Source organism: Lampris incognitus, chromosome 1, assembly GCF_029633865.1.
Source record: "Lampris incognitus isolate fLamInc1 chromosome 1, fLamInc1.hap2, whole genome shotgun sequence".
NCBI classification, from domain to species: domain Eukaryota; kingdom Metazoa; phylum Chordata; class Actinopteri; order Lampriformes; family Lampridae; genus Lampris; species Lampris incognitus.
The window spans coordinates 50,357,948-50,385,828 of NC_079211.1; the positions used below are offsets into that span (position 1 = coordinate 50,357,948).

At 43.0% G+C, this 27,881-nt stretch overlaps 1 protein-coding gene and 1 pseudogene across 1 annotated transcript in view; one reads left to right on the forward strand and one right to left on the reverse strand.

Annotated features, from left to right (window-relative positions):
- Positions 1 to 27,881, reverse strand: part of LOC130110628 (NACHT, LRR and PYD domains-containing protein 12-like) — a 571,318-nt gene that overhangs the window by 469,843 nt on the left and 73,594 nt on the right.
- On the forward strand, positions 5,608 to 27,399 carry LOC130106710 (NLR family CARD domain-containing protein 3-like; annotated as a pseudogene).

Genomic DNA, 27,881 nt, shown 5'->3' on the forward strand with positions numbered 1-27,881 from the left:
GTGTGTCCAGGGAGGAGTTTTGTGCCATAAAGTAACTGACCCTAACACACATGAGTTATGGTTTCAGATCGTGTGTTCAGCTTCCATGCATCAGAAGGTGTGGAGACGACATCACGAGGCCGCTGCCCATGCAAGGACAGAGAGGACACCGACCAGCCTGAGACGGCACTTCTTCGGGATCGATATGGACAAGGGGGTACGGAGGTTTCAGTCGGGGTGTGTTGTCTGTAGCCTGCAAAAAGACAGAGCTGACCCACAAGACCCTTTTAAACCCAGTGATGTCACATATCCCTTGGAGGTAGTAGCACTAGACTTTCTTTCCCTAAGTAGGCCAAGTGACAGCTACCGGAACATTACATTACATTACAGTCATTTAACCGACGCTTTTATCCAAAGCGACTTACAATAAGTGTATTTAATGTAGGAAATCAGGAGAACTACTAGTCATCAGAGGTCATAAGTGCATCTAAACAAGCATCTAAGAGCAAAACCAGTGCTAAAGTAAAAGTGCAATAAAGAGGTTGTTTTTTTTTAATTAGTGAATACAATAAATGCTAAGAACAAGTAACAGGGTAGTAGTTCTTAAAGAGGTGAGTTTTCAACCTGCGCCGAAAGATGGCCAGCGACTCCGCTGTCCTGACATCAGTGAGGAGTTCATTCCACCACTGTGGGGCCAGGACAGAACAGAGCCAGGACCGGGTCGATCAGGAGCAGGGGCCTCTGAGCGACGGGGCAACCAGGCGTCCCGAGGCAGCAGAGCGAAGTGGTCGGGCGGGGGTGTAGGGCTTGACCATGGCCTGGAGATAGGAAGGAGCGGTTCCTTTCACTGCCCTGTAGGCTAGCACCAGAGTCTTAAACTGGATGTGAGCAGCTACTGGGAGCCAGTGTAGGGACATGAGAAGGGGAGTTGTGTGGGAGAACTTAGGGCGGTTGAACACCAGACAAACTGCAGCTTTCTGAACAAGCTTCAGAGGTCTGATGGCCGAGGGAGGATGGAGTTGCTGTAGTCCAGCCATGTGATGACCAGAGCCTGGATGAGCACCTGTGCCATCTATTTGGTGAGGAATGGGGGAATTCTCCTGATGTTAAAGAGGAGAAATCTGCAGGAGCGAGCAACCGATGCAACGTTTTCAGCAAACGACAGTTGGTCATCAGGGATCACACCCAGATTCCTCACAATCCGAGTTGGCGTCACCACGGTTTGTCAGTGGTGATGGCCAGGTGTTGGTACGGGCAACCTTTCCCCGGGAGGAACATCAGCTCTGTCTTATCCGGATTGAGCTTCAGGTGGTGTGTCACCATCCACTCCCCTTCTCATTTCTATGTTATTTTATTTGCTGCCATACATATTGTAGTGAAATCGGGGGGGGGGGGTATCCTTGTTTCCCGCACCACAGGCGACTAGACCAACCACTCGGCCAAAGGGCACATGGTCGCCTGGTCAGCGTAGTCGTCTGTGGTGCGGGAGACACCGGTTCGCATCCCGGCTGAGGCGGATCACGGGTCACCCCCCCCCTCCGTACGGCTGCCACCTCGAATTATAAAACCTCAGGATTTGTGGGATTAATAAAGTATTACTAAGTATTTACTACTATATGACTGCTAGTACTGCTACTGACTGCTCCATATCGTTGCTTATTACCGTTAGAAACGTCTTGGTTATTCGTTTCCACCATACGAACCCACGGTAGTCAGCGTTACCATCGCAACACTTTATGACGGACCGGGGACACGTCGACTAATGCTCGTGCAGCATCCGCCGAAGATGGCGTCCTGAGCAGACGCACTTTGCCCCTGCACGTCTGTTGTCGGCTGGGTTTGCTGGTGTGTGTGTGTGTATCTTCCTCTCTCTATATGTGTGTCTGGTGTTTAAATCGGAGAGTACTACTGGCGTCGTGTGTGGTTGCCGCTTCTCCCACCATCTTGTCTTCCCCCTCTCTGTCTCCGTTGTCTCGGCCCTCCGTGCTAGCCGCCTAACTGGCTAACTAGCACTCGGCTAACGTTAGCTTAACGTGACCTCTGGCGTCCTGGCTCTGCACGCTAGCTCGCAGATCTGGCTCCGGCCCTCAACTCCCGCTGGATGTTTTATTTTGTTTTCCCTCGGCAGTGGACACTACCCCTCTTTTGGCCATCATCGTGTTTTTTAAACCTACTTTGAGTGTTAGAAAAGCGCAATATAAGTTTAATTTATTATTATTGTAGTGTATGGAGATACACGACAGCAAATGTTTTATTTGCAGTAATATGTATTTTATGTTTGACCTCTGACCCTCGATGTCTATTGGTTGTGTGTGTTGTATTAATGTACGCGCGCCACTCTGATGGCGCCCCTTGGAAGAAGACAGCACGAGGGTCCCTCGTGTGTTTTCGTGCCTGCTTAACGCACCGTTTTGTAATATTACTACGGTCTAGCAAATAAAAGAGGAAGACCAAGATGCACCTTGATCGGTGTATAATTCAGTCATGTTGTAGATACACGACAGCCGTCATACTTCAGCATGCCAGAATAAAGTGACAGCTGAGCTGACTAATAGTTTTACAGTTGGTTTTGTTTTCTTTGAAAGATATAATAGGAAAACCCTCCTAGCTGAGACCATGTGGCTGATGATGCTGTATTATTCTGGTCAGAATGTGCTGCCCCGACACGGGAGAGCCCAGCCAAGATGGCGGCGTGAGCGCATGCGTGTTAGGGAGCTGTTCACCTTAAACTTTCTAAAATAAGTGGAACATAGTAATTATGATGCCTTATATTTAACAAACCGTCTTAGAGCGCAGTTGTGTGTTGATGTGTTAGTGGCCTCACATGATTGATATCTTTGGGTTTACATACTTTTCCAGTAAAACAGGCTGTGGCTAATAGCACTGCTGCTGGACTTTAAAAGGAATGTGGGTGGTTTGGCAGGGGCGTATTGTGAGTTCGGGTACTGGGCTGGTTTTACTGGCCGCTGCGCTGGTGTTACTGGTCACTGGGCTGGTTTTGTCACACAGACCCGGTAACCCTGCTTGCTTCCTCACGGTCTTCCCTCTTCGCGGTTCTGGTAAGTGTGGTGCTGTGTGTGCTGACGCACTGTGGCATATCAGACTTGTATGGGCTCGCAGGAAAACGCCGTGTTACTTCTCCACCCGCTGCTCCCTACATCTGTCTGATGACGCCATCAGATATGTGACGTCATCTGACCGCAATTCATTCTCTCTCTCCCCAGGTGTGGGTGTGTGTGAAATTCAAATTCAAATGGCTTTATTGGCATGACGTAACACTACATATTGGGTATACACATTGAAAAGCTCAACATTAATTGGAAAACATTCCTGAAAACAAACACTACAGCAAAGAAACACAGCACAAAACAAGACGAATAAACTGTCATCAAATAGAACAGCAACAATGTGTTTCAGGTGACTCACTCACTGTGCCTCACTTTATGGCAGGCAGCAACATAGACTGCTGCTAACTTACACTCACTGTGCCTCACTTTATGGCAGGCAGCAACATAGACTGCTGCTAACTTACAGCTCTTTGGGTCTTCCCGTGGTAGGGGCGGTAGGACTGGTGGTTTTTTTCATCTGGTAGGTTTAGAAAACCTTTTGTTATTAGTTGGAATAGTTTAAAATGTGCTTCTGTAAGATGTTTGTATTTGTCACATGTGGTGAGGAAGTGTAGCTCTGTTTCCGGCTCACTGAGGCTGCAGTGACAACACAGCCTTTGCTCTGCAAGGAGCAGGTCTTCCTGTGTCTCCCCTTTTCAATAGCAAGGCTGTGCTCACTCAGTCTCTCTCTCTCTCTCTCTCTCTCTCTCTCTCTCTCTCTCTCTCTCTCTCTCTCTCTCTCTCTCTCTCTCTCTCTCTCTCTCTCTCTCTCTCGCTCTCCGTCTCTGATCTCGGGGTAGAAATGTGTAGCAGCAGGAGCAGTAAAAGTGGGTTGTAATTCACAGCAACACAACAGTCTCATAGTGGGATATTCTTCCATGACTTGGTTTTAGTGGATCTCTGTTGCTGTTGAAGTTTTCCTGCTTCATCTAGCGGACAATCAGAATAATGTAAGTGTGACTGGACTTTTCCACACTCACTCTGCTGTTTGAGACGACTCTTAATATCTGATGTTTCTGTTCAACACCTCGTCAGAATGAACAACTATTAACACAGCAGTGTCTATGTGACCACGTTAACAGAAGCCGTCGGTTTAATGGCAGATTTGACTGAAACCGATTCAGGAGATTTGTCATCAAGAAAAGACGGAACAGAGATGAGGCCTGTTGATGAAGAACATTGTAGACCTCTAAAACATGAAGGAGCACTTTGAACGGTTTTAAGGCTCCATAGACATGTTGACTATGTTCATATATCAGACAAAACGATGTATGAAACAACAGCAAACCATTTATCAAACCAGATCTGTCAACACAGAAACATGAGAGTTTACTGTTGCTCTGGTTTCCCCTCAGTAATAGACTTTATTATTATTTATTATATTCTGTACTGTAGCTGTGATTTTGTGTCATTGTAGACAGATTTTCATAACCACTGACTTTCTACCTCAGCTGCTGAATTTTAAGTTGATAAAAGTTTCTCCACCTCACTTTCATTTCTGAGTTTTGAGGCTTTTCTTCAGTTCACTGTCCAAGATGTGATTCTTATCCTCTATCTAGTGGACACAGATAAACTAAACCACCTGACATGTGGTTTGTCTGACACAGACTAGACCTGACCACTGGTTAGACTGGTTAGACTGGTCTGATGTCATTCTGACATTTCTAGACTTTGATACTGAAGTTATGAGGATGTGATCAAATGTCCACAGACATCCAGGACCCACCAAAGAGAATAAGAAGCATCTTCTCTCTGTGTGTCCTCTACTGATGAAGACAGAAGGTCTGTTTGACTTGATGTGGACCTGAGTTCACCAGGTAACAATCCTACCAGGAAACATTAAATGTATGATGACTCGTCTCCCTCCTATTACTTTGTACTGTATAACTGTATAGTGGAGTTGTACCAGAGGACGGTGGTAAAATCTTTCCAAATGTTTATTTGTTGCTTTCAGATCTGAATATTCATTGGCATTCATTGCGTCATGATTTCCAGCATTTCTGTCTGACTTTGGTGTTGAGATGAACATTTCATGAGAATGTTTTATGTGTTTTCCTCTCAGTGGTATCCAGACAGAACCAACAGCAGCCAACAGGTTATAGTGTGTTGTCTCTCATTCTGTTGGTGAGTTAAGCAGAAAGTCTCACAGCTGCTCTGACAGTCCAGATAAGTTTGACTGAAGTACATTTTATCTGCTGTTCATCTACTGAGTGTAAAAAACACTACCGCCTTCCAACGCTGAGATCCACTCCCTTTAACACAACCACCTGTTAAACAGTCCAGGTCTCGACGGTCCACAAGGCTCCAAATCCTTCTTTCTGGATGTTTCTGGTCAGTCTGTTCGATGCAGACAGCAGGTGGTTCTAGTATTTTATACACTCAGTGTGTATGTGACATGTTACTAATATGAATGATGACAAGCCTACAAATAACTGATCCTCTAATGAAAATCTTATGATAACGAATGTGTCCAACTAACACAGCATGTTGTGTGTATTTGTGTGAAGGTCTACACTCTGCTATGAATGTGTCTGAGGAGAGAGAGGAGGGAGGTCCTCCCTCTAAAACCACTCTGTCTGGGGAACATGGCAGCCAGACCAAAGCTAAGAGGTAAGATGAGGATCTCTATCTGTCCATGACTGGTCTCCATCTCAGAGCTCAGTAGTGATGTCATCATGACATCTTCAGTCAGAGTCAAACGTCTGTTTGTGTTGTGTTGTAGCCCAGTCCAGCAGGAGAGACCAGACTCCCCTGTACCCAGCTGTGTGTCCATCAAGAGTGACCAGTCTATGCATCTACCTATTCATTTCAAAGATGGACACCACTCTACTGAACAGAGGTGAGGTCTATGGTCACATGTATAGTGACTATCAGTTAACAAAGTTGTTATTACTCTCTGGCATTGGAGGGATAATACTGTTCTTTTCACATGTCCAATAACAATGTCCAACTGAGATGTTCTCTTTGGGTGTGTGTTCCCATTTTTCACAGCATGCTGATTATTGACAATATTTATTGTGCTGATGTGGTGAATTGGTGAAGGCAAGGTGATCCAAAATATTTCAAAATGACTTTTGTCTTTGTTCCAATATTAAATTGTCTTCTTTTTGGTAAGAACTGTGTTTTCCTGATACCTATTATCATTTACAATACTTCCTTTAACCTGTGACCTTAAAACAGCTGCCTATCACCATCACTTTGCCATCTAGTGTTCAACTTGTGACAGTGCAACAAAATTACCGTTTTCCTATTTACATTCTTATATTACACATTATGTGAAGGGCTGCTATAACAGGCAGAAAGATGGCAAACTCAGTTTGTTCCAAGTCGACTAGTCGGGAGGTTGTCTGAGTGAATAGTCGACTAGTTGGTCTCAAGGAAGCCCTATTAATTAGGCTCTACTTTTCCTGGACCCACTTGGTTCAGTGAAGACCTATGATTGTTATGTAGGCCTACACACGTTCACAATAAAGAGATGCATGTGTACAAATTGTTATATCTTTAATCTGTTTTATTTGCACCATAATTTAATTTGGACCATAATGTGTCACTACAAGTGACATGTTGCTTACTAACGACCAGCGATTCCCTCTCAAAACAGTGATTTGCCAAACTGATGTAGGACTAATTTACATATATCTGGATGGTATATTTAATTACTTCAAGAGATTAAGAAAAACTAGTCAGATCCATCAGGAACATCGTAATAAAAACAATCAACAAGCTACTTATTTACTTTATCTTATTCACTTACTTGATTGTATTTATGTTCTGTTATTTTATTATTAATATTACAATATATTTTTATCCATCTTATCGATTTTGTCTTTGTTTTTTTTGTTGTTTTTTTTTGTCTCGTTTGTTTAAACTATTTTCTCTACTTTATTTGTCTAGTTTTATTCAAAAATATTTTATTGTCATTAATCTCAAATTGTCTCAAATGGATCTCTTATCGGCTTGTCAGTAATCTGTGAGGCACTTTGAACATCACTAACCTGTATGAAAGGTGTTATTCAAGAGTGACCAGTCTATAGAAACACCTCTAAGATTCAAAGATGGACAGCACTCTACTGAGCAGAGGTCAGAATTAAACAGCTGATATGAACAGATGGTTTGGTTGTTATCAGACTCTACTGAACAGACAGAGGTAACAAGTCATGACACATAGAATTGGTCTGAACCTTCTGTTGGTTTAGTTTCTTCTCTCAAAACATCTCATCTAATAATCACATCAGTATTTACAGTGGTGTTCACCTTGTGTTTCTACCTGCATCCATCAGGACACAACACCTCAACCTCCTGTGTGTGTGTGTGTGTGTGTGTGTGTGTGTGTGTGTGTGTGTGTGTGTGTGTGTGTGTGTGTGTGTGTGTGTGTGTGTGTTGCCAGATTTGAATAGCCCAATCAGAGCCCTGAACCCACCCAAAAATAGCCCTTTTTTTACTGTTTAGTAGAAAGTTTCTCTGTTTGTCCGGTGTATGTATGTAATAATAATTATGTTTATCAGAGCCATTTTTACCCACTCAATCAAATAAAAAGTATCCCAATCTGCCAATGCTGCGGTCATGTGTGTGTGTGTGTGTGTGTGTGTGTGTGTGTGTGTGTGTGTGTGTGTGTGTGTGTGTGTGTGTGTGTGTGTGTGTTGATATCTAGAGACCTAACATGTCATGTGTTCTCCACAGAGACCACCAGGAGAGGTCAGAGGTTCTCAGTGGTCAGTCTGTCCAGGAGCATCAAACAGACCTGGACTCCATATTTATGGTGTGTAAATGTACATCAACACCTTTTACTTCACCTCCAAATGAAATGAAAAACAACCATTCTGGTCATAATGGTCTTCATGCTCCGCTGTTTACATCAGTGGGTTTTAATCAGTGACAGATGGGCTTGATGTTTTGTTCCATGAGTTTAACATGAAAGTTTAATTCATATACTGATTCATTTCCAGCTGCTTGAGGAGAACATTGTCACTTTTGTGAAGAAGGAGCTGAAGAGGTTCCAGAAGGATCTGAGTCCAGATTACCCAGAGTGCTTAGAGAGACAGAGGGAGGAGGAGGAGGAGCAGAGGAGGAGTCCCAGAGAGGCACTTCTGAAGATCACACTGCACTTCCTGAGGAGTATGAAGCAGTAGGAGCTGGCTGACTCTCTGGAGAGCAGTAAGAGACTCTTTATTCAAAGGCCTCAACACCATGTAAAGAGTCAATAGAGGCAAAGTGGGAGGTGGAATTGTTTTGAAACCCTGCTGAAAATGTAGACTTATCACAGAAGGTTCAGACAGTTTCCATTTGGATGGTAAATGAAAAGAAATCTAATGGATAATCTGGTTAAACTATTGATTGGTTAATGAGGGTGTAAAATGCTGATGACATTGGTTCACATCAGAACAATAATACCAGAGAGAACCTCTTTAAGACATCATCACTGTCACCATAATCCCAGTAAAGATCTCCTATCTAATGCATGGTTACTACAAGAGATGTGATAATAGCCATCAAAATATTATTACAGTAGAAATGAATTATTATTAATGAACATGTTTTTGTGGAAATGTATTTGGATAAATCTATCCTTTATATAAATTATATACATGTCTTCATTGTTTGTTTTAATTAAAACCTGCTTGTCCATCCACCAGTGATGAGCTGAATTAATACTATGGAGTTTGGTAAAGTTTCTGTTTCTCACATTTACAGTAACATCCACTCACTGATTCCCTGGTTTGTTTATTCAGAAACCCCTGTTCCCTTGTGCCGGAGTCACCTCAAAGCAGCTCTGAAGGAGAAGTTTCAGTGTTTGTTTGAGGGTGTTGCTAAACCAGGAGAGTCAACACTTCTGAATCAGATCTACACAGAGCTCTACATCACAGAGGGAGGGAGTGCAGAGGTCAATAATGAACATGAGGTCAGACAGATTGAAACAGCGTCCAGGAAACCAGCGAGACCAGAAACACCGATCAAATGTGAAGACATCTTTAAACCCTTACCTGGACAAGATAAACCAATCAGAACATTGATGACAAGGGGAGTGGCTGGCATCGGGAAAACAGTCTTAACACGGAAGTTCACTCTGGATTGGGCTGAAGACAAAACCAACCACAATATACACTTCACATTTCCATTCACATTCAGAGAGCTGAATGTGCTGAAAGATAAAAAGTTCAGCTTGGTGGGACTTCTTCATCACTTCTTTATTGAAACCAAAGAAGCAGGAATCTGCAGCTTTGACCAGTTCCAAGTTGTGTTCATCTTTGATGGTCTGGATGAGTGTCGACTTCCTCTGGACTTCCAGAACAATGAGATCTGGACTGATGTCACAAAGTCCACCTCAGTGGACGTGCTGCTGACAAACCTCATCAAGGGGAAACTGCTTCCCTCTGCTCGCCTCTGGATAACGACACGGCCTGCAGCAGCCAACCAGATCCCTCCTGAGTGGGTTGACATGGTGACGGAGGTGAGAGGGTTCAATGATCCACAGAAGGAGGAGTACTTCAGGAAGAGGTTTAGAGATGAGGAGCAGACCAGAAGAATCATCTCACACATCAAGACATCACGAAGCCTCTACATCATGTGTCACATCCCAGTCTTCTGTTGGATCACTGCTACAGTTCTCGATCACGTGTTGAGAACAGATGAGAGAGGAGAGATGCCCAAGACCCTGACTGAGATGTACATCCACTTCCTGGTGGTTCAGTCCATCCAGGGGAATGTGAAGTATCATGGGAGATCTGAAACAGAGCCACACTGGAATACAGAGAGCAGGAAGATGATTGAGTCTCTGGGAAAACTGGCCTTTGAACAGCTGGAGAAAGGCAACCTGATCTTCTATGAAGCAGACCTGACAGAGTGTGGCATTGATATCAGAGCAGCCTCAGTATATTCAGGAGTGTTCACACAGATCTTTAAAGAGGAGTGTGGGCTGTACCAGGACAAGGTCTTCTGCTTTGTCCATCTGAGCATTCAAGAGTTTCTGGCTGCTCTTTATGTCTTTCTCTCATTCATCAACACTGGAGTCATTCTGCTGTCAGCAACACAGTCAACCTCCTACTGGCTTAAGCTATTTGGAAATAAACCAGACCTCTACCTGACAGCAGTGGACAAGGCGTTAAAGAGTCCAAACGGACATCTGGACTTGTTCCTGCGCTTCCTCCTGGGCCTCTCACTGGAACCCAATCAGAATCTCCTACGAGGCCTGCTGAGAAAGACAGGAAGTAAATAACAGACCACTCAGCAAACAGTCCGGTACATCCAGAAGAAGATCAGGGGGAATCTCTCTCCAGAAAGAAGCATCAATATGTTCCACTGTCTGAATGAACTAAATGAGCATTCCCTAGTGGAGGAGATCCAACAGTACCTGACATCAGGAAGACTCTCCACAGACCGGCTCTCTCCTGCTCAGTGGTCAGCTCTGGTCTTCATCTTACTGTCTTCAGAAGAGGAACTGGACGTGTTTGACCTGAAGAAATACTCTTCATCAGAGGAGGGTCTTCTGGGGCTGCTGCCAGTGGTCAAAGCCTCCAGTACAGCTCTGTAAGTTTCTGGATTAGGCCTTTTAAAGTATTAAATATATTACGTGTTATTATTTTTCATTGGTGATAAAATATTGTTTTATTACACTGATTATTGAAACTGTTATTGGCGTTACAGGTTCTAAAATCAAATGTATTAAAGACATTAAAATGATAGAATAACTACAACTATTAAAACAGTAGTTGTAATAGTTGTAAGTAGCAGTAATCATAAAAGAAGCATGTAGTAGTGGAATTAGCAGCAGTAGTAACAGCAGTAATAGTAGTAGTAGCAGTAGTACTAGTCTAGTAGTAACAATAGTATTAGTAGTCACAGTAGTTGCAGTAGTAGTACAAATTGTATTATAACAAGTAGCCGTCACAGTTATGGTAGGACTAGTAGTAAAAGTAACAGCAGTAATGCAACTCTTGTAGTAATATTTTGTTATTTCCATGTTTAGATGAGTACTATAATAAAGTACTATTATCCAAACTGTTGTAATGATGAAAACAGTAAAATCAAAAGTATTAACGCCATTACAATTTAATAGAATGATATATTTGTGTGTGTGTGTGTGTGTGTGTGTGTGTGTGTGTGTGTGTGTGTGTGTGTGTGTGTGCGCGTGTGTGTGTGTGTGTGTGTGTGTGTGTGTGTTGTGTGTGTGTGCGTGTGTGCGCGCTTGTGTGTGTGTGTGCGTGTGTGTGTGTGTGTGTCCATTCAGGTTGAGTTTCTGTAATCTGTCAGACAGAAGCTGTGAAGTTGTGTCCTCAGTTCTCAGCTCCAACTCCTCTAGTGTGAGAGAGCTGGACCTGAGTAACAATGATCTGCAGGATTCAGGAGTGAAGCTGCTCTCTGCTGGACTGGGGAGTCCACAATGTAGACTGGAAACTCTCAGGTCAGTGTTCCTAAACCTCTACAACACAGGACCACTTCAGTCCTCATTTACATCCACTTTAATGGCAGTCAGTACATCCTAACCTGGGTGGTCTTTTCTCTGACTGGAGGAATTACAGACCAGTTGTAGTAACAAGCTCTGGTTCTACTTTCTACTTCCTGTCAACCACTTTCCATGAGCACATACACCAGCAAAGAGGTCATGTCAACACATTACAAACCAATACAGTTTGGTTTTTAGAGAAAAAAGTGAAATAGTCTAACAGGCATAGCAAGGCCTTCCTTCTGACCATATTCCAACTACATATTTATAATTCATATTTCTTGTTTCAGTTTGCAGTGTAACTCTGTTTTCACCTGAAAAATACTGCACTGGTTAAAGTTATATTGTAGTTTATCAAACACAACTTAAACACACATGTGCTTGTATGAACACATGAATGTGAGGTGGTAACCCTGTGTAGAGGTTCATGTTTTAGTGGTTTTGTCTGTCTTTTAAATGTGGAGGTACAGGCCACAGGTTCTGGGGTGAAGAGTGACTTCATCTTCCTGTTACAGACACACTGTAGGAGTGAAGGAGGCATCACTTCCTCTGGCAGTGTGTTCACACTCACATCTCTACTATGACAACACAAAAGGATGCATTGACCTCTGTAGTTCTCTGAGCACACAATGTGTCCTCATCACTGTACCCCCCTAAGAACAGAATATGACAGTGTGTTAATGACATCATCTATATGATGTGTATTCATCACATGATCTATAAAGCTATGTGGTCCTTGTTCACTGCTGGGTTTGATACCTCTCTGTGGGGCTTCATGACTGTGTGTGTTGGCTCATTAATATCAGGATTTCCCTCAAAAGTGCAGATGGTCAGTACACTCAGCCACATGTGCTCACATCACAGCTGTAAAGCATAAACTCTCATTTACATAGACTATCTGCTGTCAGAGAGGTCTGCTTGGAGCTGCCAGCAGCAGGGCCACAACACACACCTTTCTGGACCCCCACCATGTTAGACCACCCCTCATTATTAGAGATGGACAACTTCTTTACTGGAGGGTTTTCTGACAGAGATGGATGCCCTCCTATCCTTTTTACTTCACTTTTTTATTTTTATTTTTATTCAGTTTGGTGCAAATCATATAAACTGTTAATGTGTTGTACAGTAGCACACATTCACACCACTGAAAGAATAAGGACAGGGAATACTGACCACTTTGGATCATGTTTTATATTTAGTCTTGATTTGTATCCAAGACCTCTTCATACCACTAGGGTTGCAGCTACTGTAAAGAATAACAAAGAAAAGTGTGCATACCAACATGCACCCTAGTCTGATCATGTGACCTGAGTTGACAGAGGAAGTTGTTGACCACCGTCGTGATACCACAGGGCTCCAGACTAACTTTTTCCACTAGGAGCACTGCTGCTCCTTACTGACCATTTTAGGAGCACCACTTAAATTGACACACAACGCAACACATTGATATTTTCCCGTCTTAACCGTATTACTGATAAATGCTTTGGTAATAAATAGACCACTTACAGAAATAACAATATGGTGTTTTATTTTAAATGTCACCAAGGGAGGTAGTGCTTAAGAGCAAAAAAACAATAAGTTAAATAAAACGTAAACTCGAAAGTGCTTTTTGTAAACATAGGCACCAAATATAACATTTATAAATGTAAACATAAGGTATGTGGTCAGTAACATTACTGTCATTACAGCACCAGAACCACAACAACACAAGTCAACACTGATCTCATACAGTATGCCTCCCCTCGCCTTCCCTGTAGTTTAGAGCACATCCCCCTGAGGACCACTAGGAGGCTCTACCCAACCCTTGTAATTGGGCCTTCTAGCTCTTTTACCCTGACTGAACCACGTCTGTACAGCCTCCTTGGCATCAAACTCACTGTGGCACTGTAATAACCCTGGAGCAGTAAAATACTCACTGTACCTACAAATAAATATTTTAGTAATAGAGTGCAATAAATATGTGCCTCTCATGTGTGAACAAGCTGTATTATACTGTACATACCCCCCTACTGAATGTACAGTAACGCTTGTTACAGTATTTACCATCACTCCTTCACTTCTTTGCACTCTATCCTGTTTACATGTCACAGAAACGGTTTCCCCTGTATATAGTCATTCCTAGTGTGTACTTCTGGAGGTTTTGTGTTCTGTGTGCGAGTACAACGAGCCAGACCGGAGTCAGAGTGCTTACATACCTTGAGCATTTGGGTGCTGGACTTCCACGTGGCCCATCAAAACATTCACCGGCCTCCTCTGCTGCAGGATCCGTGCATACACAATCTCCATTCCTTGGCTGACACATCCATGTGGCCATCAGTCATGAATGAGAGCTACATGGAGTCTGCTGGTTTTTTGCCGGTCTTCTTTTTAAGCATGTCAGCTGTCACGCCAATAAACTGGGCACGTGTCGTGCCATTGCTGTACGTGGGGTTAACTTCAGCTCCGTTCTTTTTTAACAAGTCCATGTGACCCTTGTATTTGGTGAGTGGCAGCACTTCTCTGGCGGTGTAGTACGCTGTACTGAGTTTTATTTTCATTTCCGCCTCTTCTGCAGAACCATTTGCAGATGCTGCCTTTCAAACGCCGTTTGCAGAGGCGCTGACCTTCCAGCCGTAAACCCGCCCTGCACAGTGTGTGCTTCAGCCTGTTGTTGTGGGGCAGCATTGTGGGGGGAGGGGTCCCGTGTGCTATCCCCCCCCCCCCACAATGTTGTTTTGTCTTTTTTTTGGTCATATCATGAGAGCCTCGCAGTAACTCCTCTCTCTCTCACACACACACACACACACACACACACACACACACATAGGCCAAGCCCACTCATTCACACACAAGTTCTCCTCTTACTGGTTTTCACATGATTACAAAAACATGGTAATATTGCAAGTGGCACCATTGCACCTAGGTTTAAAATGTACTTTCACCGACACCAAAACTAGGTGCAAAATGTGACTAAATGGTCACACTCTGGAGCCCCGTATCAGTTAAGTCAGGTTGGGTTGGTTTGCTGACAGCCATACCAACATGTACCCTGGCTCTGCCCAGTGACACAAGCTGAGCAGGTGTGGACTTGGCTAGTACTTGGATGGCAGACCTCCCGAGAAAACGGAGTTGCTGTTGGATTTAGTGTTGGTGGACCAGTAGGGGGCAGTCTCCCCTTTGGGCCTTAAAATGGTGGGTAAGTGAGCTCAAATCTGTGTTTTGGGATACCCATACCCCAGGAAAACATATCACTAACCACCCAGCCAATTCTGTATGATTAAAAATGTTGCGAAGTATATAAAACAAAGCTTCAAAAACATAAAAATCTGCAGCATCCGCTGGTTTCAGACTCTGGCAGCGTGGCACCGAAAGGAAGACGGAGACGTCACCAAGGAAGCCGGCCAAAAAATCAAGAAAGGAAAACAGGAAAAACGGTCTAATTCCGCAAATCAGTTCTATACATGGTTCAACACATTTTAACATCTCAACAGCAATACATCTCCCATATTTATAAAGTATTTTGAAGCAAATCTGTCAATTTGGTTCCCCTGCTCTTTAAAAAAAAAAGCCAATGCCCCAGTGCAGTGATGGGGACACAGTGGTGTAGGAGATGTTGTCCTTCTGATGAGACGTTAAAACCGAGGTCCTGACTCACTGTGGTCATTGAAGACCCCATGACACTTACAGCAAAGAGTAGGGGGTCCCCCGGTGTTCTGGCAAATTCCCCAGCCTGGCTCTCTCCATCTGGCCACCTAATCATCCCCCAATATGATTGGCTCAATGGTTCCTCCCTCTCCATCCTCAAACTGATGTGTGGTGAGCGTTCTGGTGCAAAATGGCTGCCGTGCATCATCGAGGTGGTGCTACACATTGGTGGTGGTTGAGGTGAGTTACCCCCCTTCTCTGTGAAGTGCTTTGGGTGTCCAGATAAAACCCTAAAAATATAATCCATTATTATTGTTTGGTTTAGTGAAGCTGAAACTTATTCAGGAACCTGATTATGTTGAACATGTTTCATGAGACACTCTTACACATCAACAGCTGAAGAAAGTAATCTGTGTGTGTGTGTGTGTGTCCATTCAGGTTGAGTTCCTGTAATCTGTCAGACAGAAGCTGTGAAGTTTTGTCCTCAGTTCTCAGCTCCAACTCCTCTAGTGTGAGAGAGCTGGACCTGAGTCACAATGATCTGCAGGATTCAGGAGTGAAGCTGCTCTCTGCTGGACTGGGGAGTCCACAATGTAGACTGGAAACTCTCAGGTCAGTATTCCTAAACCTTTACAACACAGGACCACTTCAGTCCTCATTTACATCCACTTTAATGGCAGTCAGTACATCCTAACCTGGGTGGTCTTTTCTCTGACAGGAGGAATTACAGACCAGTTGTAGTAACAAGCTCTGGTTCTACTTTCTACTTCCTGTCAACTGCTTTCCATGAACACATACACCAGCAAAGAGGTCATGTCGACACATTACAAATCAATACAGTTTGGTTTTCAGAGAAAAAAGTGAAATAGTCTAACAGGCATAGCAAGGCCTTCCTTCTGACCATATCTCAACTACATATTTATAATTCATATTTCTTGTTTCAGTTTGCAGTGTAACTCTATTTTCACCTGAAAAATACTGCACTGGTTAAGATTATTTACATAGACTATCTGCTGTCAGAGAGGTCTGCTTGGAGCTGCCAGCAGCAGGGCCACAACACACACCTTTCTGGACCCCCACCATGTTAGACCACCCCTCATTATTAGAGATGGACAACTTCTTTACTGGAGGATCTTCTGGCAGAGATGGATGCCCTCCTGTCCTTTTTAGTTCACTTTTTTATTTTTATTTTTATTATTATTCAGTTTGGTGCAAATCATATAAAGTGTTAATGTGTTGTACAGTAGCACACATTCACACCACTGAAAGAATAAGGACAGGGAATACTGACCACTTTGGATCATGTTTTATATTTAGTCTTGATTTGTATCCAAGACCTCTTCATACAACTAGGGTTGCAGCTACTGTAAAGAATAACAAAGAAAAGTGTGCATACCAACATGGACCCTAGTCTGATCATGTGACCTGAGTTGACAGAGGAAGTTGTTGACCACCGTCATGATACCACAGGGCTCCAGACTAACTTTTTCCACTAAGAACACTGCTGCTCCTTACTGACAATTTTAGGAGCACCACTTAAATCGACACACAACGCAACACATGGATATTTTCCCGTCTTAACTATATTACTGATCAATGCTTTGGTAATAAATAGACCACTTACAGAAATAACAATATGGTGTTTTATTTTAAATGTCACCAAGGGAGGTAGTGCTTAAGAGCAAAAAAACAATAAGTTAAATAAAACGTAAACCCGAAAGTGTTTTTTGTAAACATAGGCACCAAATATAACATTTATAAATGTAAACATAAGGTATGTGGTCAGTAACATTACTGTCATTACAGCACCAGAACCACAACAACATAAGTCAACACTGAACTCATGCAGTATACCTCCCCTCGCCTTCCCTGTAGTTTAGAGCACATCCCCCTGAGGACCACTAGGAGGCTCTACCCAACCCTTGTAATTGGGCCTTCTAGCTCTTTTACCCTGACTGAACCACATCTGTACAGCCTCCTTGGCATCAAACTCACTGTGGCACTGTAATAACCCTGGAGCAGTAAAATACTCACTGTACCTACAAATAAATATTTTAGTAATAGAGTGGAATAAATATGTGCCTCTCATGTGTGAACAAGCTGTATTATACTGTACATAACCCCCTACTGACTGTACAGTAACGCTTGTTACAGTATTTACCATCACTCCTTCACTTCTTTGCACTCTATCCTGTTTATATGTCACAGAAACGGTTTCCCCTGTATATAGTCATTCCTAGTGTGTACTTCTGGAGGTTGTGTGTTCTGTGTGCGAGTACAACGAGCCAGACCGGAGTCAGAGTGCTTACATACCTTGAGCATTTGGGTGCTGGCCTTCCACGTGGCCCATCAAAACATTCACCGGCCTCCTCTGCTGCAGGATCCGTGCATACACAATCTCCATTCCTTGGCTGACATGTCCGTGTGGTCATCAGTCATGAATGAGAGCTACATGGAGTCCGCTGGTTTTTTGCCGGTCTTCTTTTTAAGCGTGTCAGCTGTCATGCCGTGCACCTGCCCTGCACAGTGTGTACTTCAGGATGTTGTTGTGGGGCAACATTGTGGGGGGGGGGGGAGCCTGCACGCGTGCTATCCCCCCCAAATGCTGTTTTGTCTTATTTTTGGTCATGTCACGAGACCCTCGCAGTAACTTCTGTTTATCACACACACACACACACAAACACACACACACACACACACACACACACACACACACACACACACACACACACACACACACACACACACACACACACACACACACACAGGCCAAGCCCACTCATTCACACACAAGTTCTCCTCTTACTGGTTTTCACATGATTACAAAAACACGGTAATATTGCAAGTGGCACCATTGCGCCTAGGTTTAAAATCTACTTGCACCGATGCCAAAACTCGGTGCAAAATGTGACTAAATGGTGGCACTCTGGAGCCCCGTATCAGTTAACTCAGGTTGGGTTGGTTTGCTGGCAGCCATACCAACATCTACCCAGGCTCTGCTCAATCACAGAAGCTAAGCAAGTGTGGGCTTGGCTAGTACTTGGATTGCAGACCTCCCGAGAAAACTGAGTTGCTGCTGGATTTGGTGTTGGTGGGCCAGTAGGGGGCAATCTTCCCTCTGAGCCTTAAAAAAAAAAAGCCAATGCCTCAGTGCAGTGATGGGGACACAGTGCTGTAGGAGATGTCGTCCTTCTGATGAGACGTTAAAACCGAGGTCCTGACTCACTGTGGTCCTTAAAGACCCCATGGCACTTACAGCAAAGAATAGAGGGTCCCCCGGTGTTCTAGCAAATTCCCCAGCCTGGCTCTCTCCATCTGGCCACCTAATCATCCCCCAGTATGATTGGCTCAAAGGTTCCTCCCTCTCCACCTTAAGCTGATGTGTGGTGAGCGTTCTATTGCAAAATGGCTGCCGTGCATCATCCAGGTGGTGCTACACATTGGTGGTGGATGGGGTGAGTTTCCCCCCTTCTCTGTGAAGTGCTTTGGGTGTCCAGATAAAACCCTAAAAGTATAATCCATTATTATTGTTTGGTTTAGTGAAGCTGAAGCTTATTCAGGAACCTGATTATGTTGAACATGTTTCATGAGACACTCTTACACATCAACAGCTGAAAGATAGTAATCTGTGTGTGTGTGTGTGTGTGTGTGTGTGTGTGTGTGTGTGTGTGCAGGTTGTCGGGCTGTCTGGTCACAGAGGAAGGTGTTTTTTCTCTGCTCTCAGCTCTGAGCTCCAACCCCTCCCATCTGAGAGAGCTGGACCTGAGCTACAACCAGCCAGGAGACTCAGGAGGGAAGCTGCTCTCTGCTGGACTGGAGGATCCACACTGGAGACTGGACACTCTCAGGTATGGACAGGCTGGATGACACTCACTCATCATGTCTTCTACAAGGATTTTCTCCTCCTACTCTGATGCTGGATCAGACTGGTTCTTCTGTAACAGTGGACAGGACCGATACTGGATGGTGGTTTATTAGATGGAGGATGTGCTGGTGTGACTGTGTTTCTCCTCCACCCCCAGGCTGGACCATGCTGGAGTGTGCAGGTTGACACCAGGTGTGAGGAAGTGTAAGTGTGTGTTTAGTTTCTTCATGAGAACAAAGCAGATCACATTCAGCTGTTTAGATGGAAAGTGCGTCCACACAGCAGTGTGTGACATCCATTCATTCACATCCTACTGTGGAGGAAGATGATGGTGGACATGATGTGTCTTCATCACACTGCTGAGAAATTAACAGTCATTAGGTCTCATTTATCAAGGAACTTCAGCACTAATGTGTGTGTGGTTCCTTCATACTGAGGTTTCTACATGAAAAGCGGATTTATCAACTTTTTCACACATTTTACAGAAATGTATGAAAACCTGAGACCACACGTAAGATGTGTGTCCACTCCACACTTCTACTTTTGTGCAGCAACTTTCACTTTTATTTATTAAATAGTCTTATTTGAACAGACTTTGTACTCGTATATGGAGATATGAAGAAAGATGAACAAAAGACTTGAGAAACACATGATTGCAAACATTATTGAAGTGAGATAAAATGTTTAGAATGATTAATAGACTACTGGAAAGACTTCCTGTGATTGTCCCCTGTGTAATATTCATTTAATTACTGAAGAAGAAGATTTAAAGGGACACAATACTGTAAAGTCCACATGTTAAATGGGCCGACCTTGTCTTATAGAGGATTTGACAAGAGCGTCTTTTCAGGAAAAGGACAGATTTTTTATTTTTTTTCACTGAGAATGACGAGTGACTTTTGAGTTGATTCTGATTCACCAGAGCCTTGCTGTAAAAGACTATTAAGACCACTATTAAGACCACTATCAAGGCCACTATTAAGACTAATGTTAAGACCACTATTAAGATCACTGTTAAGACTAATATTAAGACCACTATTAAGAGAAATATTAAGACGAATATTAAGACCGCTATTAAGATCAATATTCAGACCAATATTCAGACCATTATTAAGACCAATATTAAGACCACTGTTAAGACTAATATTAAGACCACTATTAAGACTAAAATTAAGACCACTATCAAGATTAATATTAAGACCTCTATTAAGACTAATATTAAGACCACTATTAAGACTTAAATTAAGACCACTATCAAGATTAATATTAAGACCTCTATTAAGACTAATATTAAGACCACTATCAAGACGAATATTAAGACAATTATTAAGACTAATGTTAAGACCACAATTAAGACTACTATTAAGTCCACTATTAAGACTACTATTAAGACCACAATTAAGACTGGTATTAAGACCACTATTAAGACGAATATTAAGAACACTATTAAGACTAATATTAAGACCACTATTAAGACTTAAATTAAGACCACTATCAAGATTAATATTAAGACCTGTATTAAGACTAATATTAAGACCACTATCAAGACTAATATTAAGACCACTATTAAGACTAATGTTAAGACCACAATTAAGACTACTATTAAGACCACTATTGAGACCACAATTAAGACTGGTATTAAGACCACTATTAAGACAAATATTAAGAACACTATTAAGACTAATATTAAGACCACTATTAAGACGAATATTAAGAGCACTATTAAGAGAACTATTAAGACTAATATTAAGACCACTATTAAGACTAATATTAAGACCACTATCAAGACTAATGTAACCCCTTTTTAACTGGCGGGCAACGCCAAGCACATTTAAACAAGACAAAAGCCTAATGCTACCAGTTACTAAAGTGTTATAATACAAATCAATAGCGCAACAGGATCCTGAGTTCTTAGCGGTGGAATGGTGATCTGGCTGAACCTCCTGTGTACTAGTAGGCTAGTGCCACTAATGACAATTTTAGTGATAATTGATAATAGAACTAATTAACCAAGATAATAATCAATTTAGTAGCGCGGTGCCTCCACTGGGAAAATACTACACTTACCTAAGGCTAGTGAATGGTGTATCTTCCCAGAATTAAACAAACGTGGTTAATGCAGATCTTATAACCCTGCTGTGTACTGAATTACTGTACAAGCTTATTACCAGCACTCTAAAAGTAACCTAGGCTTTGCATAAGCGGAAAATGAGCTGCCAATACACCCGAGATATAATTAATAATAATAGGATTTATTTGATAATAATGAGAGAGAGAGAGAGAGAGAGAGAGAGAGAGAGAGAGAGAGAGAGAGAGAGAGAGAGAGAGAGAGAGTACCACATGAGGGTGGTATTTTTGATTAAATAAACATTAATTGAAATTACACAGGGTGTGACAACCGGTCACAATAAACAGGAAGAAAGTAAAAAAAGAACACAAAAATACCCAGCGCTTTCCGTTGGGGCCCGTTGATGCACATAAAGCAGCTCTCTGAGCGGAGGGCAAGGCAGCCACCCGCAAGATGGCCACAGGTTGCAATGTTCAGAAAACCCTGGCGAAGATGGTGGTCGTCGGGTGGGTCCAGATGAAGCGAGTCCTCTTTGAACAGCAGACAGGTCCCAGGAATGGAGCAGAGCGGCTCCCCTAGTTAGATCACCGTCCAGCGCAGCCCGATGACTTCTGGCTAGCCTCCACAACTCTAGTCGGCTAACACACTAGCACTGGATGCTAAATCCACTTAGCTAGCTAGCGGCGACACTGGCTGTGGGGCATAAACAAAATAATCGGACTAAAACAAACCTCACCAGCAAGCATACGGCCGCGGGCCAATCGCAACACTCCTGACCTCAAATGCGGGCCTAGTACACGGGCTGTGTATAAAGTCTCTGCGAAACGGATACTTAGACGGAGCAGCAGAAAAATGGCCGTCTCTCTTGGTCGTACTCGCTCAGACTGCCTAACTCCTCCCTCTCCGTGAGGAGATCGACCGTTGCGAACTTCGTGATTTCGTGGGCATAACAACTCCACACCACATCATTGGCTAATAACAAAATTCAAATAAAAATACAAAGAGCAAATACATTCCATTGGTTTACATGTTTAGAAACGTATAAGAACATAGGAAATGTTTAAGACACAAAGCATGCTGGTAAATGAAGTAGCACAAAGTATGTACAGTAGATTTTAGAGGTCCTTACACTAATATTAAGACTAATATTAAGACCACTATTAAGACTAATGTTAATACCACTATTAAGACTACTATTAAGACCACTATTAAGACTAATATTAAAACCGCTACTAAGACCGTTATTAAGACCAATATTCAGACCACTATTAAGGCTAACATTAAGACCACTATTAACACTAATATTAAGACCAGTATTAAGACCACTATTAAGACTAATATTAAGACCACTATTAAGACTAATATTCAGACCATATTAAGACTAATATTAAAACCACTATTAAGACCGCTATTAAGACTAAAGTTAATACCACTATCAAGATTAATATTAAGACCTCTATTAAGACTAATATTAAGACCACTATCAAGATTAATATTAAGACTAATATTAAGACAACTATTACCACTATTAAGACTAATATTCAGACCACTATTAAGGCTAATATTAAGACCACTACTACTACTACTTTCGGCTGCTCCCGTTAGGGGTCGCCACAGCGGATCATCCGTTTCCATTTCTTCCTGTCTTCTGCGTCTTCCTCTGTCACACCAGCCACCTGCATGTCTTCCCTCACCACATCCATAAACCTCCTCTTTGGCCTTCCTCTTCTCCTCTTCCCTGGCAGCTCCATATTCAGCATCCTTCTCCCAATATACTCAGCATCTCTCCTCCACACATGTCCAAGCCATCTCAATCTTGCCTCTCTTGCTTTGTCTCCAAACCGTCCAACCTGAGCGGTCCCTCTAATATAATCGTTCCTAATCCTGTCCTTCTTCGTTACTCCCAGTGAAAATCTTAGCATCTTCAACTCTGCCACCTCCAGCTCCGCCTCCTGTCTCTTCGTCAGTGCCACAGTCTCCAAACCATATAACATAGCTGGTCTCACAACCATCTTGTAAACTTTCCCTTTAACTCTTGCTGATACCCTTCTGTCGCAAATCACTCCTGACACACTTCTCCACCCACTCCAACCTGCCTGCACTCTCTTTTTCACCTCTCTACTGCACTCCCCGTTACTTTGGACAGTTGACCCCAAGTATTTAAACTCAAATGCCTTTATCACCTCCACTCCTTGCATCCTGACCATTCCACTGTCCTCTCTCTCATTCACGCATAGGTATTCCGTCTTGCTCCTACTGACTTTCATTCCTCTTCTCTCCAGTGCATACCTCCACCTCTCCAGGCTCTCCTCAACCTGCACCCTACTCTCGCTACAGATCACAATGTCATCCGCGAACATCATCGTCCATGGAGACTCCTGCCTGATCTTGTCCGTCAACCTGTCCATCACCATTGCAAACAAGAAAGGGCTAAGAGCCGATCATTGATGTAATCCCACCTCCACCTTGAACCCATCTGTCATTCCAACCGCACACCTCACCATTGTCACACTTCCCTCATACGTATCCTGCACCACTCCTACATAGTTCTCTGCAACTCCTGACTTCCTCATACAATACCACACCTCCTCTCTCGGCACTCTGTCATAAGCTTTCTCTAAATCTACAAAGACACAATGCAACTCTTTCTGGCCTTCTCTCTACTTCTCATTCAACATTCTCAAAGCAAACATCGCATCTTTGGTGCTCTTTCGTGGCATGAACCCATGCTGCTGCTCGCTGATCGTCACCTCTCCTCTTAACCTAGCTTCTATTACTCTTTCCCAAATCTTCATGCTGTGGCTGATCAACTTTATACCTCTGTAGTTGTTACAGTTCTGCACATCGCCCTTGTTCTTGAAAATCGGTACCAGTATGCTTCTTCTCCACTCCTCAGGCATCCTCTCACTTTCCAGGATTGTGTTAAACAATCTAGTTAAAAAAAACTCCACTGCCATCTCTCCTAAACATCTCCATGCCTCCACAGGTATGTCATCAGGACCAACTGCCTTTCCACTCTTCATCCTCTTCATAGCTGCCCTCACTTCCTCCTTGCTAATCCGCTGAACTTCCTGATTCACTATCCCTACATCATCCAATCTTCTCTCTCTCTCATTTTCTTCATTCATCAGCCCCTCAAAGTATTCCTTCCACCTTCTTAGCACACTCTCCTCGCTTGTCAGCACATTTCCATCTCTATCCTTGATCGCCCTAACTTGCTGCACATCCTTTGCAGCTTGATCCCTCTGTCTAGCCAATCGGTACAAGTCCTTTTCTCCTTCCTTAGTGTCTAATCTGTCATACAACTCACCATACGCCTTTTCCTTTGCCTTTGCCACCTCTCTCTTTGCTTTACGCTGCATCTCCTTGTACTCCTGTCTACTTTCTTCATCTCTCTTACTATACCACTTCTTCTTTGCCAACCTTTTCCTCTGTATAATTTGCTGTACTTCCTCATTCCACCACCAAGTCTCCTTGTCTTCCTTCCTCTGTCCTGATGACACACCAAGTACCTTCCTAGCTGTCTCCCTCACTATTTCTGCAGTGGTTTTCCAGCCATCTGGCAACTCTTCACTACCACCCAGTGCCTGTCTTAACTCCTGCCTGAACTCCACACAACAGTCTTCCTTCTTCAACTTCCACCATTTGATCTTCGGCTGTGTCTTCACTCGCTTCCTCTTCTTGGTCTCCAAAGTCATCCTACAGACCACCATCCGATGCTGCCTAGCTACGTTCTCCCCTGTCACCACCTTGCAGTCTCCAATCCCTTTTAGATGACGCCTTCTACATAAGATATAGTCCACCTGTGTGCACTTTCCTCCACTCTTGTACGTCACCCTGTGTTCCTCCCTCTTCTTGAAATATGTATTCACCACAGCCATTTCCATCCTTTTCGCAAAATCGATCACCATCTGTCCTTCCACATTTCTCTTCTTGACTCCATACCTTCCCATCACCTCCTCATCACCTCTGTTCCCTTCACCAACATGTCCATTGAAGTCCGCTCCAATCACCACTCTCTCCTCCTTGGGTACCCGCTCCACCATGTCGTCCAACTCACTCCAGAATTCTTCTTTTTCATCCATCTCACACCCAACTTGCGGGGCATATGCGCTGATAACATTCAGCAATAAACCTTCAATTTCCAGCTTCATACTCATCACTCTGTCTGACACTCTCTTCACCTCCAGCACGCTCTTGACATACTCTTCCTTCAGAATTACCCCTACCCCATTACTCCTCCCATTCACACCATGGTAGAAGAGTTTGAACCCACCTCCGATACTCCTGGCCTTACTCCCCTTCCACCTGGTCTCTTGCACACACAGTATGCCTACCTTTCTTCTTTCCATCATGTCAGCCAGCTCTCTCCCTTTACCAGTCATAGTGCCAACATTCAAAGTTCCAACTCTCACCTCCACATGCCTACCCTTCCTCCTCTCTAGCTGCCTCTGGACATGCTTTCCCCCTCTCCTTCTCCTTCGCCCAACAGTAGCATAGTTTCCACCGACACCCAGCTGGTTAACAGTACCGGTGGCGGTCGTTGGCGACTTATCCGGTATGTAAGTCTTATTTATGTTCCGCATATTTGATTTGGCAAAGATTTTACGCCGGATGCCCTTCCTGACGCAACCCTCCCCATTTGTCCGGGCTTGGGACCGGCACTAAGGATGCACTGGCTTGTGCATCCTCAGTGGCTGGGTTTAATATTAAGACCACTATTAAGACCACTATTAAGACTACTATTAAGACCACTTTTAAGGCTAATGTTAAGACCACTATTAAGACCACTATTAAGACGAATATTAAGACCTCTATTAAGACTAAAATTAAAACCACTATCAAGATTAATATTAAGACCTCTATTAAGACTAATATTAAGACCACCATTAAGACAACTATTAAGACCACTAATAAGATTGTTCTTAAGACCACTATTAAGACCACTATTAAGATTGGTATTAAGACCACTGTTTAGACTGTTATTAAGACCACTATTAAGATGAATATTAAGACAACTATTAAGACCACTATTAAGACTAAAATTAATACCACTATCAAGATCAATATTAAGACCACTATTGAGACCACTATTAAGACTAATATGAAGATCGCTATTAAGACCGCTATTAAGACCAATATTAAGACCACTATCAAGACCAATATTAAGACTAATATTCAGACCACTATTAAGGCTAATATTAAGACCGCTATTAAGACCAGTATTAAGACTAATGTTAAGACCAATATTAAGACCACTATGAAGACTAATATTAAGACCACTATTAAGACCAGTATTAAGACTTAATATTTAGACTAATATTCAGACCAGTATTAAGACTAATATTCAGACTATATTAGTACAGTCCATTATCTCAGAGGTGGACTGAACAAGGAGCAGTTATGTTAATTCATGGTAAATAAGGTCATGTGACGTGCTTCCAGTTTATGAATGATTGGTGTTCATCATAATACACACAAGAGTACGATGGAAACTTCATACCTCAGAACATGTGATAAATACAGCGGCAGTATAATTCATAACATGATACGAGGGAACTTACACATTTATGAACATGTTGATAGATGAGGTCCAACCTGTGACTAAATCAACACAAACCAAACAGAAGAGGAACATTAGATCAACAACCGCTGCTGTATTGTGTCTTGTTGTCTCCATCAGATGCCTGTGAATTCACACTGGACCCAAACACAACACACAGAGACCTCCTTCTGTCTGAGGACAACAGAAAGGTGACATGGGAGAGAGAGGAGCAGTCGTATCCTGATCATCCAGACATATTTGACTCCTGGAGACAGGTTCTATGTAGAGAGAGTCTGACTGACCGCTGTTACATGGAGGTACAGTGGGAAGGATATGTTCGTATAGGAGTGACTTACAGAGGAATCAGAAGGAGAGGAGGAGGTGATGACTGTCTGCTTGGATATAATAAAAAGTCCTGGAATCTGTCCTGCCGTAGTGATAGATACAATGTCTGTCATACTAATAGAGTAACAGAGATACGTATCTCCCCCTCCCCCTCTGACAGAGTAGGAGTGTATCTGGACTGGTCTGCTGGAACTCTGTCCTTCTACAGAGTCTGCTCTGACACACTGACACACCTCCACACCTTCACCTCCACATTCACTGAACCTCTCCATGTTGTGTTTAGGTTGTGGTCACGTGACTCATCAGTGTGTGCGTGTGTTAGATAGAGGAGGTAGAGACGCCTCCTGTGTCCTGGAGGAACACTCACACTCCTGCCCAAACACACCTAAAGAGTGATAGATCACTCTGTACACACACACACACACACACACACACACACACACACACACACACACACACACACAAATACAGACAGTGTGACCAAAGATGTGTGTTTTGGGGTTGTAATAGTTGTGTGATGTGTTTAATGTGTGTTGGGTGTATGCTTCATTGATTCAGTTTCTGCATTTTACTCATGCTTATCTACTCATATATTTTCGTGATGTGTGTGTGTGTGGTGTTAGTGTAGATAGCGGGACCGAAAACTAAAGCACTTATGATCCTAATTCTTTTTGGAGGTGGTAGGTATTGTTCCAGAGAGTAAGGGAAAAATCCCAGAAAATTAAAATTATGCATAATTATGCATAAATATGCAAAATGTGCATTTTTTCTAAAAATGGCTAAAAACCACTTTTCTCGTCATTTCAGATGATTCTGAGCATCTTTGATTTTTTCACCTATATACATTTTTTTTCTGGGACTTGTTTTGGCATTATGCAAAATAGATGCATTTTTGCAAAAATGCACTT